The 21,628-nt window shown below is 39.0% G+C and overlaps 1 pseudogene; it reads left to right on the forward strand.

Annotated features, from left to right (window-relative positions):
• Positions 1 to 7,296: 7,296 nt before the first annotated feature.
• Positions 7,297 to 9,067, forward strand: LOC117880578 (annotated as a pseudogene).
• Positions 9,068 to 21,628: the final 12,561 nt, after the last annotated feature.

The following is a 21,628-nucleotide window of genomic DNA, read 5'->3' on the forward strand; positions in this document are numbered from 1 at the left end:
CTAATAAATTTGTTAGTCTCTAAGGTGCCACAAGTACTCCTGTTCTTCTTTCTGTTACATGAGGCATCTCAGCATCCTAATGGTTGTGCCTCTTTTTTTTCTTTTTTAAGGTAAAGAAAGCCTAAAAAGTATTTAAATTCATATATGAATTTTTAACCATGTTAGAAATTCAGGTCCACCCTGTGTGTGTGTGTGTGTGTATAATTTTTTTTTTTTTTTTTTTTTTTTTTTTTTAAAAAGAACACACATCTCTTAGGACAACTAGAGAAGTAATACCATGTGTATAAACCTGATTGAAAGGGAAGCGATTTTGTTAGAGTGTTAAAACTCTGCTTGTTTTTAATCACTAATCTAACTCACAGGCCCTACAAAGTATTGGATGGAAAGATCTTCAGTTAAGGGACAAGAACGTTCACAGAGTACATCCCAGCTGTCTGCAAAGTCCTGCAGTAAGAACAGACTTGACATTCCTAATATTTAAAGTAGAAAATGACAGATAAGTTCCTCTCCAACTCCCAAACAAACCAACCAACCTTTCAGGCCATTCTTATAGATAATAAAGCAGCAAAAACAAGACAAATCCACATTGCCTGTTGCCTTTAAACATTATATAAAGTCTGATGCATATGTTTTACAAGCACAGATAAAATGTTTCCTGCCCCAGAGAGCTTACAGTCTAGACAAACAGAACACAAGGTTACTGTGCATGTACTCACAGAAAGCATACCTAGGTTTATCTTTCTGGCTCTAGTTTTCCCACTTAATTTGATCAGCTGCCAGGATTTTGCATGTGTCATCTGTAGGAAATGCTTGAGGGTGTTGTTAAAATGAAGGTGGTGCCTCCTGTACAGTAGCATGAATTTCTAGCACAATTTGAGAAGCATTCAGAGGGTTAGAACAATGTGGGCCCAGCCCAACTCAGATTAATTTCCTGGAGCACAGAAGCAAACTCTGTTAGCTTTGCCTAATACTTAAGGTCTGGAGACTTATGTGAGACATGGGAGCCTAAAACCATCTGGTTTAATATAATTTCTTTGCAGTCTAAATATGTGCCTTAGGTATTGAACAAAATAATTATCTGCATAATGAGGTAGACTTTCATGTGACAAACAGGTCAGGACAGTATAGGTGTAGACAATAGGCAAACAAATAAATATGAATGTTTTCTATTTATTCTTTTTGCTGACCAGATTTTTTTTTTTAATGTGCACTGAAGTAATCCTGAAACATACAAGTCTTACTCTGTGGCAGAAAGTATGAGTTAAAAAGGGACATTTATAAATATCAAGTCAAGTCATGGATAATACTAAATATTGAAATGCTGCTAACATGAGTGAGGGCAAAAACAATTTTAAAAATGAATCAGAAGTTAGCAAAACAGGCATTTCTCTGACTTGCAAGGTTACATTATACTTGGATCAGTTCACCAATCACACGTACCTGTTTAACATGTGTAACTTGGGACACTGCACAAGAGTTAAGTAACAAGAAGTGAAGAATGTTTCATACAATAGATAGGAAATTTAGAGAGGCACAATGTAATGATCTGAATCAGAATTTTGACAGGATTTCCAAAGAGTATGTTACTACCAGAAAAGAGCCATGGAAACTTTAATAGCCACAAGTTTGTTCTACCTCTTGTCCCTCCAGCAACCCTCTAACTGCTAGGGTATTGGTATTACGCCAATCAGAGTGAAGCAGTCAGTTACCTACATCACTTTCTGCAACACCTTGGTATTTCAATTACTGTTTCCCACCCAGGTACCAACCAGATCTGATGCTGTTTACTATAGTTTGTGAGTTCAGACACAATCACACCACACAGTCGTATGGCTACAAGCCATAACAAAGGAAATGGGCAGAAAATGAGATTAAATTTAGAAAAAATGAGGAGTAAGTATCTGGGGGGGCGGGAAATAATCCAGAACAGATTTTGAATTGGTTGAAAATAGTTGAATGCTGAAAAGATATCAAGAAGAGTGACAGGGAAAATGTAGAATGAACATGATCCTGCAATAAAGTGTTTGGTGTGGCCAAAAATCCCCAACAAACAAACAAACCTCACACACATACCAACACACACATGATTTTTAACTTTATGTATAATGACTTCATGTCACAAATGAGGGATGTGATAGACCCTGTCCATAAACACCTAGTATAGAGCATTGCACACAGTAAGAATTATAGAATCGTAGAAACGTAGGGCTGGAAGGGACCTCAAGAGGTCATATAATACAGTCTCCTGTGCTAAGGCAAAACCAAGTGTATGTAGGCCATCCATTACATGTGTTTGTCTAGCTTGTTCTTAAAAACCTCTGCTGGCAGGGATTCCACAACCTCCCTTTGTAACCAATTCTAGTACTTAACTACCCTTATAGTTAGGAAAATCTTTCTAATATCTAAACTAAATTACCCTTGCGGTAGCTAAAGCTGATTACTTCTTGTCCTACCTTCAGTGGACACCAAGAACAATTGATTACCATCCTCTTTATAACAGCCCTTTACGAATTTGAAAACTGTTCTCAGGTCCCCTATCAGTCTTCTTTTCTCATAGCTAAATGTGCCCAGTGTTTTAAACCTTTCCTCATAGGTCAGGTTTTCTAACCTTTTTCATTTCTGTTGCTCTACTTTGGACTCTCCAGTTTGTTCACATCTTTTCTAAGGGTAGCGCTCAGAATTGGACACAGTATTCCAGCTGAGACCTCATCAGTGCTGAGTAGACTACACATGACACTACTATTAATACTCCCCAGGGTATTAGCTCTTTTTGCAACTGCATCATATAGTTGACTCATTCAATCTGTGATCCACTAAAACCACCAGATCCTTTTCAGCAGTACCACCACATAGCCAGTTATTGCCAATTTTGTTGTTTTGCATTTGATTTTTCCTTCCTAAGTAAAATATTTTGCATTTATATTTTATTGAATTTCACCTTGTTAAATTCTGACAAATTGGAGAATTGGTCTAGGTCATATTGAATTTGAATGCTGTCCTCCAGAGTGTTTGCAATCCTTCAAGCTTGGTGTTTTCTGCAAATTTTATCAGCATACGCTCCACTCTCTTAGCCAAGTCTTTAATGAAAATATTGACTAGTATTGAACTCAGGACAGACCCCTGCAGGATCCTATTAGTTTCCACTAGCAAACCATTGTTAACTGCTCTTTGAATACAGTCTTTCAAGCAATTGTGCACCCACCTTAAAGTCATTTTACTTAGACCACATTTCCCTAGCTTGCTTATAAGAATGTCATGTAGGACTTTGTCAAAAGCCCTACTGATATAAAGATATATCATGTCTACTGCTTCCACCTCCCTCTCATCCTCCAAGCCAGTAACCCTGTCAGAGAAGGAAATGAGATTGGTTTGGCATAATTTGTTCTTGACAAATCCATGATGGCTATTCCTTATCACTATATTATCCTCTGGGTGCTTACAAATTGATTGTTTAATAATTGGTTCCAGTATCTTTCCAGGTATTGAAGTTAAGCTGACTGGTTTGTAGTTCTCCTTTTAAAGATAGGTACTATGTTTGTCCTTCTCCAGTCCTCTGGGACTTCACCCATCCTGCATGAATTCTCAAAGATAATTGCTTCATCAGGCCCTGCTGACTTTAATACATCCACTTATCTAAATATTCTTGAACCTATTTTGGCTTGTGTTCCTTCCCCCCTTAATATTAATTGTGTTGAGCATCTGGTCACCATTAATCTTTTTAGTGAAGACTGAAGCAAAATAGGCATTAAACACCTCAGCCTTCTTGACATTGTCAGTTATCTCTCCTTCACCTCTAAGCAGAGATACTTGTTCTTAAAATATTTAAAGAGCTTATTGCCTTTTATGTCTTTTAAGCACAGATCAGGTCTGAAAGCACAATATGCTTTTTTGTCTTTAAAAAGTGATTTATCACAAAAATTGTGGTCAGTTTCAATAAAGTTCAGTAAATGTGTCGCTGAGGTTAGAGTTCTTCTGGGAAAAAATGCTATTCTATTTGTTATGTAGCAGAATGGAGACCAATATATTGATTATATTTGAAATTGTGATTGTAGCTGGGCAATTATACACTACCAGAGGGGTAATACAAATTCAGAAATATTTGGAGAAAAAACAGTATCAGGAGTGGTTTCCCAAGAATGAACTGAGCTTTTCCATGAAGCCGTTAGAGTTATTGCAAAAAGCCAAATATAGATATCATTAAAATCTTAACACTGCCTTTTACTTGCTAAATGAGCCTCAGCTATCAATAAGATCCCTTGCAGTGTGCACCACAAAAACCTGGAATAACATTTCTTCATATTTTATTACAAAATAATTCATTCCATAACTTTCAGTTTTGACATTCTAAACATTCAAAGTAAAAAGTTTTTTTTTTTTCCATTTTTCTCTCTTACTTGCATATTATTTATTTGTAACAGAGGAACAACTCTCCTGCATGTCCTAGGAGCTGCCCAGGAAAGCAGATTTCTTGGATTATGCACTTACTGGGGAATAGGAGGGACTGTGGGTCATATAGCATCATGAAGGGCAAAAGAAGCTGAAGCACTTGTAAGAGAAATGGGAGAAGTTAGAGGCTTGGCAAAGTGAGACCACTGCCACGTAGGAATCCTAAACCACACAGGAGAAGTTCACTGGATTAGGAGATTTCATTATAGCCACCTTACATGTCCGACACAGTTTCTAAATGCATGAGATCAGGGTACATTCTTTTTCCACTTCACTGCCTCACATGGCAGGTACTTTCGTATGCTGTGTAGTTCTTACACAGTCTATATTAGAAGCGCCACTGTGGCGCAGTTGCACCGATGCAGTTGTGCCGCTTTAGCACATCTGGTGAAGACGCTCTATGCCAATAGGAGAGAGCTCTCCTGTCGGCATAATAAAACCACCTCTCTGATAGGTGGTAGCCTATTTCGGCGTGAGAAGATCTCCCGCTGACATAGCGCTGTCCACACTGGTGCTTAGGTGGGTGTAACTGACATTGCTCAGGGGGTTGGCTTATCCACACACTGACTGACAAATTATAAAGACATAATGTATAGTGTAGACAAACCCTTGGACAGACAAGGCTCCCACGTGGCTTAGCACTGTAGCTGCACAGCAAGACAAGGTACATGTCATAGAGAGTACCTAACACTTCAGTGGTAGAGCTGTGCTTCTGTATTGTTTAGGAGCCTACTTCAAGCATTACCTCTCCCCTTTCCCCCCCCCGAAAACAATGCTTCACCACTTTCTACCTCCTCTTCTCCCTCACCTCCACCACCACAGAGAACTACTGGGGCAGATTATTCTTGTCCTTACTGTCCTGACTTGTGAAGATTTCCCTCTCCCCACTTCCTTCTCTATCCTGTTAGGGGCAGCAAGGTTGGAGGATGTGCAGAAAATTGGCAAAATGTCAGTGGGACAATCTGGGTACATGGAAGAGGACAAGAAAATGCTACAAAAATGACAAAGCAAATTTATGTGAGGGAAAAATTTAAATCACATGAATTTTGTGCAGCAGTAAAACTGAATTTTAGACAAGAATCTGGCTAAACACAATAATAGAATTTGGGGGTTTTGGAATGATTATACTTGTAATCATGTATTAACAATGCTACATAAGAATAGTTTGTGTTCTATTACTTCCTATTTTAGTCAAGTGAGTACCAGGAGATTGTGTCAATAATATTTAGTGAATTTCTAGGTTACTGTGATAATGCATTCAGTGAGACACAATGACATTACTATCTCAAGCTGTACTTTGCTGTGTGTTATTTTTTCTTTGCTTTTAACTAAAAATTGCTGTGTATGGAAAGAGACTATTTTATACTTTGGAAGAGAAAGTTGAAAAGAGGGATATCCTTGGACATATTCAAACATCCATTGTACAAGTGTTAAGCAGCCTATTCTATAACATTCTTCTCTAATAAAAGAGTACACTACCTTGCCACCCAATTATATTGAATTCCATTTTAAATGGAAAGGATGGCATTATAAAGAGCGTTCAATACATTACTGGTGGTTCAAATAATTGATTTGTCTTATTCTATGTTTGCTGGTCAAAAATTAGCATGACTGTATGGGAGACAAAAAGCTTTAGAAGTGAACAAACATAGTTTAAAAAGTTATAGACTATTACACTGAGGCTAAAGTTTCTTTAATCAAGGATTTAACCAGAATCACATTTTGCACCCAAATGAGAAATTTAATGAAATAGAAAACTTGCTTGTATGTGCTAACATATTTAATTATAACAACGTGAACAGCTATGCAACAATCCTACCAAGTACAGTAACCTCGCCTCCTCTCCAGCCTCTTACTGCCACTTCTTCCTTTAATTATATTTTTAAATATATCCTTTGCTCTAAACCCTACTGCCAAGACACAAGCTCACATGCTAGTTAGCTTTCAACATGACAACTGGAATGCTCTTCTTGGCACCCCCCACTTTCCTATCTTTCCCCACTCCTGTCCACTCAAAACTGTTGCCACCAAATTTTCTTTCCCACAGTTCTGGCTATACCTTTTCTCTTTCAAGCCTTTTCAAAAAGATTTTTCTTCCACGCAAGATCCTCCTCCTCAGTTTTAAGGCATTTCATAAGGTGACCTTCTTATGCCTCATCTCAGACACCTCCTCTCCTGTGTTCTAATATCATTCCTACTTGCTCATTCTCATCCTTGAATCTTCTCTCCTTCCTCCTCCACATGCTGGAAATAGTCGAATGCTTTCTTAATGGTCTCCTTCAAAAGACCAAGACCCTTAGTTCACCTCCTCCATGACATATTTCAACCACACACCACTCTTTCTGTATTGTCTGGCTCTATTTTAAACTGTTCCTGCTTGCCCTTACAAAGGAAACACTTCAGCCTTAGGGATCTCTTAATTATTTTACATACACACATACAGCACAGAAACACATGAGTACTTACTTCAAGCAAAATCAGAGGTTTCTGAAAACCTTAATGTCCACTATTAGTATAGTGATGATCTCAGTATATAAATATTAGCTCTCCTAAAGGATCCCTAGCCCTCTACCTATAGCCAAGTTTTATGGTATAAAAACTAGATGTCATGGATAAGATTTAGTCTGTATTTTCTTGAAACCAAAAATACTTTTATCCACAGTTAGCTGAACTGCATATGATTAATTTCAAAGAAACATTTTCTAAGTTTCCCCCTAGCTACTTGAGTTTACCTCATGAATTGAAAAGCACAGCCTCCTCCATTCCAACATAATTAGGCTGAAAGTAAAGATGTCCTACTACTTATGAGAATTTGATGGCAAGGAGGGTGCGCATGAAATTAGAAGAAAAATGGGTGAAGAATACAGAACACTGTGCAAAGAAATTTGTGTGAAGATCAAAGAAGACTATGAAGACTTTAGAAAGAAAACATTGAGAGAGGCAGCTGAAAAGAATGAGAGTCTGAAGAAGTTAGAAAGGGATTTTAGACTGAAACAGATTATCCCGGCAGTACTGAAAGATGAAAATGGTGAAAGGACATCGGAAAGGAGCAAGATGAATGAAATATGTACAAAATTCTGGAATGACCTCTACTCCTTGCATGTCTATGTCCAGCGTAGACCGACAAGGCAGCAGGTTACAGAAGAAGGCAGGTTACAGACATTATGTGGGAAGAAACTGAATATGCAGTTCATAACATAAAGAGAGGGAAGAGTCTGGGAGTGGACAATATTTGGCCAGAATATCTCAAAGCAGGGAAAGGTACTCTCTTCAAAGTGTTGGCGCAGCAGGTCACCATTTATATCAATAGCAAGCGTGTTCCAGATGCATGGAAGAAATCAAAAACAATACTATTGATGAAGAAAGGAGATCCAGAAGAACTGAGCAACTACTGTCGATCACACTCCTCTCACAAGTGTATAAAGTCTTCACCCACGTCAGACTCAATTGGATTAAGAAGGATTTTGAAATGCACGAAAGCAGAGAACAAGCTGGTTTCTGCTCAGGGTATTTGACAATTGATCACATCTACTCAGTTCGGAAGCTCATCAAAAAAATGCAAGGAATACAAAATACCATTGTGTATTGCATTTGTCGACTACAGAAAAGCATTTGATTCAGTAGAGAGTAACACTGTACTCAATGCGCTCAATGAAATCGAATGAACCCGAGGTACATCGACCTGCTGGAAGAAATTAACTGCAATTGCTGGATAACATTATTCAATGTCCCCTGCATTATTACTATATGTAGAGGAGTCAGACAAGGCAACACAATCTCACTGAAGCTGTTTACAGCAGTACTGGAGTCGCTGTTCAAGAAATTGAACTGGGAAGAAATAATCAGAATTGACGGAGAACAGTTAACGCATCTTTTCTTCGCTGACACCCGTGTAATACTGGCAAAGGATACAGCAGAACTGGAGAACAAATTGAAGCAACTGCAAACACTTTCACATGATATCGGGATGGAAGCGAACACATCGAAGATGAAGTGGATATGGAATGAGCATTGTACAGAAGGAATCATCACTGTAAATGGGAAAGAAATCGAGGAGGTAAACAAATATATTTACCTGGGTCAGCAGCTGAGCAGAGACAACTCATTCAAAGGGAATGCAGTAGGAGGCGAAAGGTGGGGTGGGCAAGTTTCAACAAAATAAAGATGTCTCTAATGGATGATGAACTGAAAAGGAAAGAACTGTTTAACTCCACTGTTCTGCCAGCAATGATGCAGAGCAAAAAGCTGGTCAACGATGAAAGTGGAGGAAGAAAAATTTGCTGTCACCCAGAGAGCAATAGAAAGGCAAATGTGTAAGATATCGCTCTGTGATCATATACTGAATGAGGAGATCAGAAGGCGTACAGAAGTGACCGATGTAGTGCAGGCAATGTACGATGCAAAGCGAAGATGGGCGGGTCGTGTAATCTGCAGGCAAGACAATAGGTGGACAACTCACATCAGTGACTGGATCCCCAGAGACCACAAGCAACTGCTGGGCAGACCGAAAACACGCTGGGCTGATCCTATGACAAAACTCTTTGGCCAGAAATGGAAAGAGCGTACTCTCAACAAAATAGAATGGTGTGGCATCGACTTGCGTTCATGGAGGGACGGATGAGGACAAGCCGGACGGATGAGGACAAGCCAGACAAAGGGCAACAAAGGTGACTACTTATGAAGTTTTCAACAACTCCATAATGTTCAAGTAAACTTGACTGTAAAGACTGTGGTGGGTTAAAAGAGAACAAATTGCAACATAATGTGAAAATGCAGCTTGCCAATGTTGTGAGGAAGATGATTAGAACCAAATTAAAGAATTGCATTTAAAATGAATCTAGAAATACACTGCATGAGTAAAAATAATGTTCAGGAGAGCCAAATTGCAGTTGTATAGGGATTATTGAAACAATTGTAGTTGCTGATTTATAACTGTGCTGCAAAGTGTATTATAAAACTGGTTATCAGCATGCTAACACTACAATAATGCATGAAGCTTAGGATCAGTTTTAAATGACATCCATAACTATTGAGAATTGCTAAAAAGCTATTGTTCCTTATTCATTTCACTCTAAATGTACCATTTTCCCACCCCTTTTGCAATTGTGCTCTCTTAACATGTGAGAGTGCATTTGGAATTGGAATAAAATGAATCACCCTCCACGATGATAGCAATTGGTATGCATAAGGTGTTAACTGAGACAGGAAATGATTTTTACTAGACTGATATGGATTTTTGGGAATGTGTAATAACTCTTTAAGAAGCCCAATATAAAAGTATGAAATGGGGGCTTCTTGCAGATGACTTCCTGAGGCAACATTGCTAAAAGCAGATAAATAGTTCAGATATTTGGACATGTATTTCAGCACACATCATGAGCAGACAAATAAGGGAGGGGAAGCAGAGGACTAGAACCTAGACCTTCTGATTTCCAGCCAATGCCCTCTGCCAGTACACTGCACTATTGCTTATCAAACCTAATGAAAGATACTGAAGGAAGTTCTCATGAATTTCTTGCACTGGACCATCCACACAACATTCTTCATTATCTGTTTTCTTTATTTATATTTTCAGTACTGCTTTGTAGACTGCATATGCTTTTCTCATAATTGCTTGTGACCTTTGTTTATTTATACTAAAAAAAGTCCTGACTACTTCCAGACACTATTAAAAATAAACCATTTTAATTGTTCTATTTTATGCCCTCCTCCCCTTTCCAGCCCAGTTTGACAGGATGGAACATTGTTTTTGCTTGGGATATAACTATTTCTGCTGGAGGAGAGAGCACTAGGGGGAATCAGAAAACAGACAGTAATCGAAGTTCCAGTCAAGTGAACATACTTTGTCTAGAAGCTGTCAGGTATCCTGTTACAGGTATATACATTTGCTTAATACATTCATTCCTCATGGTTTCTTTACCAGATAAGCCATAAAATATATATACTTTTTCATAGGACTATGAATCTCACTGCCTTCAGTTAAAATTGTATGACTCACCTCTGCCCTTGCTTTCTCGTTACACCATTAAAATTTACCTAAATATAAAAAAAGATGTGCACACTCTCCTCCCTACAGGAAAAGGGGCAAGTAAAACAAGACAACCTCTAAAGGTTCCTGATGGTCCCATGTAAGCAGGGCCGGCTCCAGGCATTTTTGGGACAGCACCGTCCAGGCAGCTTTTTTTTTTTTTTTGGCGCGCTTGGGGTGGCAAAAATGGTAGAGCTGGCCCTGCATGTAAGGCACTCACCACAGTGGTGAGTATGAAATGGTTACATAGATCCAAGGGACTCTTACAGCCCCTTTTGATTATTATACCACATCCCTGATTTTGAACTTTAGTTAATCAAGATTCCCAGTTTACTGAATAGCCCCAAGAGAAACAGGCACCATGCTTTGCAATGCCTTGCACCCCCTCTTAACAACCCCATTTCTACAAAGTTCTCTGAAGGCTTTCAGAAACTGGGTTCTCCTGTATTTGTAATAAAACCTAATTTCTAATGAGTTTAAAGAGGGTTTTGTGGTTGAGGCACTAGCCTGACTCAGGAGATCTGAGCCAGACTTCCTGTGTGACTTGGGGCCCTTAATAGGTGCTTAAGTTCTCTGAGTCTTGTCTATTTATATTGTAAGCTCTTCAGGGCAGACACTCTCTCTCTCTCTCTCTCTCTCTCTCTCTCTCTCACACACACACACACACACACACACTTGTACAATGCCTTGCCCATTAAAGCCCTTAGCACCCTTGGGGCCACTAGCTGAAACTGTAATAATAGAATAAATCAATGTAATAGTGGCAGCAAGCAACTTGTGCCCTGGGGGTTAAAATAAGGGGGAGTATGGGAGACCACATATCCTCCACCTCTGCTAGAGACAGACCTCCCTGTCCCATGCTCTTCCAGGCTTGAGGAATCTTGATTCCCACTCTACCTGCCACTTCACTGGCTGGTGAAGTAAGAACTCCTCTGGTGCAGTACAGATAGGAAGAGCAAGTTCTACCTGTAGATGATGCAAAACCAATACCACATGGGAGAATAATTATTCAAGCTGCGAGTCCACTTTCTTCTACAGAAAGATCTCTTCCCCTTGCTGGTTCTCCTGCCCCTTCACGGAGACAGAAGGAAAGAGACAGAGTGCCCTTTCAATAGGAAAATGGAAATACTGTCACGTGCTTCCCACGACTAGTAAAAATCCAGGGGAAACAGAATGGCCCTGTGAGTTCCCTCTCCCCTCCTGGCCATCCATGGTGTGGGTGGGGAGTGAGTGGAGTGTATGATTAGAGGGCAACCCTATACAGTTTCATGCTATGCACACACAAGAACACCCACACTTTTGTCTGGTTGCCCATGGCCTGCTTGGGAACATGTATTTCTTTTTCCTTTGTCCCCTTTCACTTCCTGATGTCATACCCCCTCTCACAAAATGCTGCAATTCAAACACATGACAATATAAGTCCATGAGAATTGCTCATCTTCCCATTCCTATTTTCATCTACTTTAATCTGCAGTGCTAAGTAGTAATAGAGGCCTGTGCTGTGGTTTGAAAAGTAAAATGTGTTTTGCCAGTGAGCTGAGTCCACACCTTGAACTAAGTCTGGCAAGCTATAGGTGCTGATACAATGACTTTGGAGACCTATTCCTGGACCTTGGGCCAGCAAGTGATAGGCCCTGGTGAGAGATACTGGATCAGAACTTGAACTTCAACCTTGATCTACTGGGACAAGGGTTTAACCAAATGACACTAAGTTGACTATGATTTGACCTTGTCCACACTAACTGCAAAATCATAGTCAATATAATGCTAGTGAACATGACACTGTAAGGTCATATTCAGTGGCAAGTTACATTGAATTAGAAGACAAACCTTCAATAACTTTCACATCAACTAATTTAGTTCAATATAAGAGGTTTCCAACTGCTAGTGTTGCTATTTACATCTGCTATCTGAAAAGTGCCATCAGCTTTCTGCTTTATATCCACCTAACAAAACATACAATTTTCCTGAGAAGGGAAAACATCATTGAGCTTGTTTTTCTACAGCTATTGTTGTACAAGGCTTTCTTGTGCTTATTATTCAGATATTGCTAAGATGATATACTAGTGGCAAATTGGTAGTAGCAAGACGACATTTATCTAACCCTAAATGTGCATAACCTGTTTTAGGGTGCATGTGTTGCAATAAGACAGCAAATTCTACATTGTTTTTCACCCAGAAAGCCAGTGCTAGGGGCTGAATGATGAAGCAACTTGCAGAGAACAGGGTCTTGTTTTAGTTATTCATTCTACAATAGCTTTAGATACTTAGAACTCCAGTAAAGATGTAACAAAATGGCTCAATTTAAATTAATTGGCTAAATTCCTATTGATTTCAATGAGGCCAAGATTTCACTCAGGAAATTCTACTGCAGCAACTGAACATTTCATTGATTAAAAGGCCAGAAGGGACAATTATGATAATCAGTTCTGAACTGCTGTGTGACAGAAGCCTTGAGACTTCCCCGAATTAATTCCTAGCTGACAAAGTATATCTTTAAAAATATATATCAAGTCTTGATTTTAAAAAGTTTAAAGATGGAGAATCCACCAAAAGCCTTGCTGCGTTGTTCCAATGGTAAATTACCCTTTATTGTTAAAAATCGGCACTTTCTTTCTAGTTTGACTAGCTTCAGCTATCAGCAGTTGATCTTGTTATACCTTTGTCTGCTAGATTGAAAAGTCCTCTATTATCAATCTTGTGCTCCCTGCCTAGATACTTTTAGCGTGATCAAGGCTAGGTGTGATTCCTAGCTCCTGTAAACATGCTCACACTAGCTAAATGTGAGCAAATGAGTATAAATAGTAGTGCAGTCACAGTAGCACAGGCAGCAAAGGCACAGCTTAGCTGTGCCAAGTATGTACACACAGGATTCAGATAGGTATGTATGCATGTATGCATGCATCAGATCAGCCATATTGCCACTGCCTAGGGTACCAGCATCTAAACTATTCTTTGCACTTGCAATAGCTCTCATTGAGCTAATGTGAGGATGTGTATGTAAGTAAGGAATCACTGCCCTACCTTTTAGTGTAGACATAGCTCAAGTCATCCCTTAACCTTCTGTTTGTTAAGCTTAATAGATTGAGTTCCTCGAGTATTCCACTATAAAGGCGTGTTTTCCAATCCTTTAATCGTTCTCTGGGCTCTTCTCTGAATCCTCTCCAATTTTTCCTTCTTGAATTATGACACCATAAATGGACATTATGCTCCCATATAGGTCACACCAGTACCAAATAGAGAGATAAGGTAACTTCTTTATACTGTGAGTGGGGTCAGGGTTGAAATTGACCATTCCCTTCTACACTGAATGAAGGCTTTTAAGAACTCTCCTTTGAATGCCTGTAAATGGATGAGATCTAGTCCTAGAAATAAATCTGAGTACTTGCAACTGGAAACAAAAGGCAAGAGAAGCTCATTGTGCTTTAAAGAAAAAGTACTAGGTTAGTATCATTTTACGTAGGTCCTATTGCTATATAAATAGCAAATTAGAGGTGATATCACACTGAGATGGTACATCCAAAAAGCTATATACAGTTAGAGGAAGATAGAAAACAGTTCTACAAAATGCAGGACTAGGCCAATAAGTAGTCTTGGAATTCTAAAGACCGGGAACCAAAGTTTCTTCTTGTTCACACTGGTGTGAATCAGGAGTAATTCCATGCAAATGGAGTTACATAACAAAACTTGGCGGAAGTAGATAATCAGGGATATACATTTATTTAAGGATTCTTATAACTAAGTCAGAGATTCCACAATAAATCTGGGTGTATGCACCTCTTATTATTGGCAGTTATACATACATCAACAGGAAAACATGTAGCTTACAATAATCATCTAATGAACAAGCTTTGGAGTTGTACACATTGGTTTTTAGAGACAGATTTTTAGAGAAGTTCTCCAATTTATTTATAGGAAGGTGGGGAGAGACAAGGATATCCTCTGAATTACTACAGCTCAGAACTTGGAGAATGCTTCCTCCTTCCAGCTGTGTAACTAGGAAACAGGAAAAGAAAAAAAAAAGATTTAATAAAAGATTCCCTCTGATTGGCCATGTTAAATCTAACTTATTACTGGACTTGTAATAAAAACATCTTACACAACGAGCCCTGAAAGGGCTTTAATACCTCTTATTCTACAGACTTGTGTTATGCTTTTGAAATCATGGTCTACACCAATAAAGTTCTACTGTATTCAGAATGCATTCATAGGCTGGGAATAGCTGTAGCCCACAGAGGAAATAAACCCAAGGGATGAGAGGGCAAGCAAATTAAAAACATACCCCAAAATAGCCCAAGAATGTAGGCCTCTGATTAAATTAGTTTTGGTTTAAATACATCTCCTTTAAAAAGGTAATATTTATAGCTGGTCAATCATAACATATTGATTATAAACTTATTGGGGCCCGAAAAGTATTTTTTAAAATTTACACCAAGCTTAGCTGCAGTGTATTCAATGGGGATGGGAATGAGGGAGGCAAAGAGGCTTAGTAATGAATTTTCCACTCCCCAATGAGTGTTAATCCTGACTAATCCAAATTTTAATGGCACTCTACAGTCTAAAAATTGTGTTTTAAATTATCACAACCAATAGCAAAGACATTTCCCAGAATTAGAGGTTTCCTGATGCCATTACCAAAGGTCACATTAAGTGTCCCAGTGCAGGCAAATCCACACCATATGCTAGATATGGGACCCAGGTGGAGCTGAAGACTTAGTAGATATTGTATGGTTGTGATCATCTGTATTTTTCAGCAACAGAATCAGGATTATCCTTGCAGGTACTCAGCTACAGACGGGACAATTTTTTTTGCTTAGTTGAGGCCTTGGCAGCATAAAAGGCTTTAAAGAAGACTTTTGTAAAATGTAACATGCCAATTAGATGCCACATTTGCTTTTTCCATTTGTAGAAGTGAGTATTCTGCTACTGCAGCAGCAGCAGGCAGGCTCACTTTGATTGAAAACTGGTGGATTCAGGTATTGTAATAAATTTATAGCTTTGCAAAAGGACTTAAAATTCCATATCTAGGAAGGTGTTTTTTTTTCCTTCAATGCTTCAACCAGGTATTGGACAACATTCTATTGCCTTCAGTATTTGCACCTCAAACTTATTCAGGGTGTTGATCATTCGTGACCAGCATTCCAGTACAGTGAAGTTATAATGTATATGGTGTGTACCAAGTCTAGCTATAAGTTGATTTCAGTCTAGCTTTAAATACAAAAAAGGGTGATTTATTCTATCAGTTTATGGTAGGCTAATAAAAAAAACAAACCTGTTTTCCATTTAAGATTAACTGGATGTGTATGATAAAACAGCTGTCTAAGAAGGTTTTAAAGAAACAAATGAGGAGGTTCAGGTAATGTCATAACTCATCATAGCTAAGACCATTCAGACCATAAAATTGCACTGCTGACTTGTAATACAATTCTTTGTACAGCTCACTTCTTAAATAATTGATATTATTTTAAAATCAGTTTGCTCGGAGCTTTTCTTGCTTGTATGTTCAGAGAGTAGGCTAAGTATTAGGACTGTGTGTTCATAGGCCAGAAGGGGACATTGTGATAATCTAGTTTGATCTCCTGGGCATAGAACTTCCCCAAAATAATTCCAAGAGCATAACTTTTAGAAAAGCATCCAATCTTGATTTAAAAATTGTCAGTGATGGAGAATCTACCATGACCCTTGATAAATTGTTCCAGAGGTTAATTATCGTCAATTTTTCACCTTAAATTTGTGTTTAGTCCAATATTCAAGTTTGTCTTGGTTTTCATTTTTTGGGGGGGGGGGGGGGAGCAAGCTTTGTATAGTATATTTGGATTACAAATTAGACATGAACTGGAGTACAAGTTAGACATGTTTTTTTCTGTCCACTCACCCTTAACACTCTGGCCAAAAAAAAAAAAAAAAACCAAAACAAAACAAAAAAACCACACTCATCTTAAATAGGATCTAGGAAATTAAAAATTTACTGCCATCCAAGTACGTAGGGGTCCCTTCTGCCATATATCTCAATGTTCCGTGATGGGGTGATACAGAACTTCCCTTTCCACAAGTAAACAATCCCCTAAGCTTTGAAGGAGCTCTAAACAGCATCGTTGTTTAGGAAACACTTTTAAATGGCTGCCATTTGTTCAGTTCCCAAGGCAAAAGTTTGCCTTTTGGAAGTTTGTTCGTTCATTTAATGGAACAATGACATTCACCTTGAACATGTCCTCATTTCAGATGATTTAGCAGTAGCTGGATATGGAATGGATTCAAAGGGCAGGGAAATCATCCCAACCTTCCCTTCTGTTTGGTGGTGGAATTTTAAAAAAAGGCTCTTGGAAGCCTATTCTAACAGATCTGTGCATAATAGCAAGGTGCCAAGGAGGAGAATACTGCTACTTCTATTAGCTTTTTTTATCCTTCTGATTTTTCAACTCTAAAGTTTTAGACAGACCAATATTTTTCTTCCCTTCCCCAGAATCTTAGTTTAACCAAATCTTTAACCATTTTACATTTCTGGAATAATGAAATGAATCCTAAAGTTTGACTAGATCAGGGTATCATAGTGCATGCAAATGCCTTTTATGAATATGGATATCAGATGGCTTGCATAACAATCCTTCTGTGGGATGGACTGTGCAATAATGACCGTACATCTTTCTATGCCAGCAAGGGCCACTGCCTTGGGTAGGAAAAAGGAACATTCACCCCCGTGGGAGGGCAGCCAGCATTTCCAGGTCATTAAAGGTGAGCAAGCTTTGTTCTGTACTTCACAGAGGCTGCTAGAGGGATGCACAGAATCAGTGCATTTCCTATTCACCATGACTATGCTTCATCCCCAGCTTGCTCCTTTTAGAGTAGAGCTGATTAGCTTCAGTTCTCCCAGAGGAAGGGGGCTTGTGAACACCTTGTGCCATCACTAACCCTTTTCCTCCTGGGTGACTTTGAAAGAAACATTCCAACTTTGATCTACATAAGTAGGAGAGTTTTTTTTTTTTTTTTTTTTTTTTTTTTAAATCCACTGTGAGATGAAATGACAGGCAGAAGCTTAATAAATGATCAAGCTTAAGGTCAGAAGGGACCATTAGATCTAGCCTGACCTCCTGTCTAGCACAGGCCATAGAATTTTACCTAATTACCCCAATAACTTGTATTTGGCTACAGCATATCTTCCAGAAAAGCATGCACCAGTCCTGATTTGGAGACAGCAAGAGATGGAGAATCTATCACTTCTCTTGACAATTGGTTCCAGGGACTAGTCACTGTCAGAGTTATAATGTGTGTGCCTTGTATCAAATTTTAATTTCTCTGGCTTTAGCTTTCAGCCATTGGTTCTTGTTATGCCTTTCTCACTAGATTAAAGAGCTCTTTAACACCTAGTATTTTCCCCTGTGAAAGTACTTATACACTGTAATCAAATCACCTCTCGATCTTTTTGATAAAATGAGCAGATTGAACTATTTAAGTCTTTCACTGTAAGGCATTTTCTCCAACCCTCAAAATCATTTTTTGGCTCTTTTGTGCCCCTCTCCAATTTTCCTTTTTAAAAATACATGAAACAGGTGCACCATTCCAGTGTGTCTCATCAATGCTGTATAGAGGTTAAAAAACAAAAAACAAACAAACAAAAAGAACAGGAGCACTTGTGGCACCTTAGAGACTAACAAATTTAGTCTCTAAGGTGCCACAAGTACTCCTGTTCTTTTTGAGGATACAGACTAACACGGCTGCTACCCTGAAACAAACAAAAGAAACTTCTTACTCAGTACTCCCATGTTTATACATCCAATGATTGCATTAACCCTTTTGGCCACAGCACCACATTGGCAGCTCATGTTCAATTTCTATGATCCCTTTGACTGGAGTTGCTCTGACTATTATGACCCCTAACTCTGTTTTAAAGCCATAATGCCCCAGGATACAATCCCCCATGCTGTAGGTGTGGCTTGCATTCCTTATTCCAAACTGTATAGCTTTGCATTTGGCTGTATTAAATCCCATTGTGTCTGATTGGGCCCATCTTACCAAGCATCCCAGATTGCTCTGTATGACTGCTTTGCCCTCAGTATTGACCATTCCTCCAATCTTTGTGTCATATAAAATCACTGCTGATTTAACATTTTTAGATTTTCTTCCAGGTCAATGATGAAAATATTGAATAGCTTTGGGCCTATTACCAATCCCTCTGGAACCCCACTAGAAACACTCCAAATGTAATTATTATTTCCAATTTGAGAGATCTGTCAGTTAGCAAGTTCTTAATCCATTTAAGATGTACTCAATTGATATTATATAGTGCTAATTTTTTAGTCATACTATCATTTGCTACCAAGTCAAACACCTTACAAGAGTAAGTATATTACCTCTAGGCAGTTATTTTTAATCAATAAAACTTATAATCTCAAAGAATGAGATCAGGTTTGTTTGAGAAGACCTGTTTTCCATAAGACCATCCTGACTGGTATTAATTATATTCCTATTTTTAATTCTCTTAATTGAATTTCATACCAGTTTTCCATTATTTTACACAGGATTGACATCAGTCTAACTCACTCTCCTGCATGCTCTTTTTGAATATTGACACTATATTAGCATTCCTCCAGTGGGCCAGCTCTTCTAGGACTCTTGGGTACGAGCTATCTGGCTCTGATGGTTTAAAAGTATTTAACCCTAGTAGATTTAAAAAAAAGTCCTCCTTGGTTACTAATGGACTGGAATGTACTTAATCCTCCTCATGTGAGGAGACTACACCACCTGCTTTTTCCTCCAAATACAGAATAAAAATATTTATCAAACACCTTTTGTAAAGCATTAAATTTACCATCTCCATCTAGTAATAGACCTATACCATTATTAGGATTTCTTTTGTTCCTTATATACTTAAGCTCCATATTGTCCTTAATCTTGACAGCCATGGATTTTTCCCCTGTTGCTTTAAGGTTCCCTTATTAATTTCCTACATTTTATAAACTTTTATATCAGTTGGTATTTTTCCAGTTGCTATATATTCCTTCAGCCCCTCCTCCCATTGATGCCTTCATTTTGACACTGAACCAGGATGGGCTTTTAGCTAAAGTTGTCTTCTTTCTTGATTGTGGAATCCTGTCTATCTAATAAACTCTTCTTAAACTCCCACTTTTCATTCACTTTTTTCCTAAATTTTTCCTTCTGGTCAATTTTCTTCATAATTTTTCCACCAGCTTTAGGATATGAGCCCTTTTGAAGCACCTAATATATGTTACTGTTTGGGACTGCCCTCTGTTTGCCACTGTTGAAAGTAATCAGATCATGATCATTGATCCCTGTGGAATCACAAATGGAGGCCAGTGATGAATAAAGATTAAATTCATCATAATGAGGTCCAAAAATAGAGTTAGTTGGTGTTGGGTGAAATAAGTAAGTTTTTAGAGACCTCTACTGATGTTTTACTACTGGGTGCATAAGACCTTCAGTATATGTCCCTGTAGCAGGCTTCATGTGGTCGGGTTGCAGCCAAATGGTCTCTGTAAGCCTTGAGGGAGCTTTCCAGGAGGCTGGTGGCCAAGCCCCCGTTTGTTGTCTCCCCCACATGGAGTCCTCTGGGATCTCTAGAAGGCTAGGCGAAGGATATTTTTAAGGCAGGTATATTCTAAGTATTTGTAAATCATCAGTGTAACTCATGTTTTCATTTTTCAGGTGGCAGGATTTTGCATACTGGACTACAGAAACCAAAAAGACATCTCTGATACAAAGGGTTTCCCAAAGCTTGACGGAAAAGTCCATAAAGCCCAGGATGAGCAAGATCCATTCAAATGGTTCTGTAAGTTTTCTGTCCTTCACATAGGAGTCAGGTGTCTCTGACCTCCCAGGGTATGCCTACACTGCATAGGCAATCCAGGTCTGTGGGACCCACGCTTCCAAACCCTTTCTTTCCAAGCTCACACTTAAACATCCAGATTGCATTGCTCCACAAACCTCATACCCATGCAGGGTTGCAGACATCTTTACTGAGCTACCTTAGAACAACGCTTCCTTAGCTCTCATCCCTTAACGCCCCTACTCTACTTGCACTACATTGATGACATTATCATCATCTGGACCCATGGAAAAGAAGCCCTGGAGGAATTCCACCATGATTTCAATAATTTCCATCCCACCATCAACCTCAGCCTAGATCAATCCACACAAGCGGTCCATTTCCTGGACACTACTTTGCTAATAAGCAATGGTCACATAAATACCACCCTATACCGGAAACCTACTGACCGCTACACTTACCTACATGCCTCCAGCTTGCATCCAGTTCACACCACACAATCCATTGTCTACAGCCAAGCTCTAAGATATAACTGCATTTGCTCCAATCCCTCAGATAGAGACAAGCACCTACAAGATCTCTATCAAGCATCCTTAAAACTACAATACCCACCTGCTGAAGTGAAAAAACAGATTGACAGAGCCAGAAGAGTACCCAGAAGTCACCTCCTACAAGACAGACCCAACAAAGAAAATAACAGAACACCACTAGCTGTCACCTTCAGCCCCCCAACTAAAACCTCTCCAGTGCATCAAAGATCTACAACCTATCCTGAAAGATGATCCTTCACTCTCACAGATCTTGGGAGACAGACCTGTCCTCACTTACAGACAACCCCCCAGCCTAAAGCAAATACTCACCAGCAACCACACATCACTGAACAAAAACACTGACCCAGGAACCTACCCTTGTAACAAAGCCCGATGCCAACTCTGTCCACATATCTATTTAAGTGACATCATCATAGGACCTAATCACATCAGCCATACCATCAGGGGCTCGTTCACCTGCACATCTACCAATGTGATATATGCCATCATGTGCCAGCAATGCCCCTCTGCATATACATTGGCCAAACCGGACAATCTCTACGCAAAAGAATTAATGGACACAAATCTGACATCAGGAATCATAATACTCAAAAACCAGTGGGAGAACACTTTAACCTGTCTGGCCATTCAATGACAGACCTGCGGGTGGCTATATTACAACAGAAAAACTTCAAGAACAGACTCCAACGAGAGACTGCTGAGCTGGAATTGATATGCAAACTAGATACATTCAATCCTGAGTTGGGTAAGGACTGGGAATGGCTGAGCCATTACAAACATTGAATCTATCTCCCCTTGTAAGTATTCTCACACTTCTTATCA

The sequence above is a fragment of the Trachemys scripta genome, chromosome 7 (genome assembly GCF_013100865.1).
Source record: "Trachemys scripta elegans isolate TJP31775 chromosome 7, CAS_Tse_1.0, whole genome shotgun sequence".
Taxonomy (NCBI): domain Eukaryota; kingdom Metazoa; phylum Chordata; order Testudines; family Emydidae; genus Trachemys; species Trachemys scripta.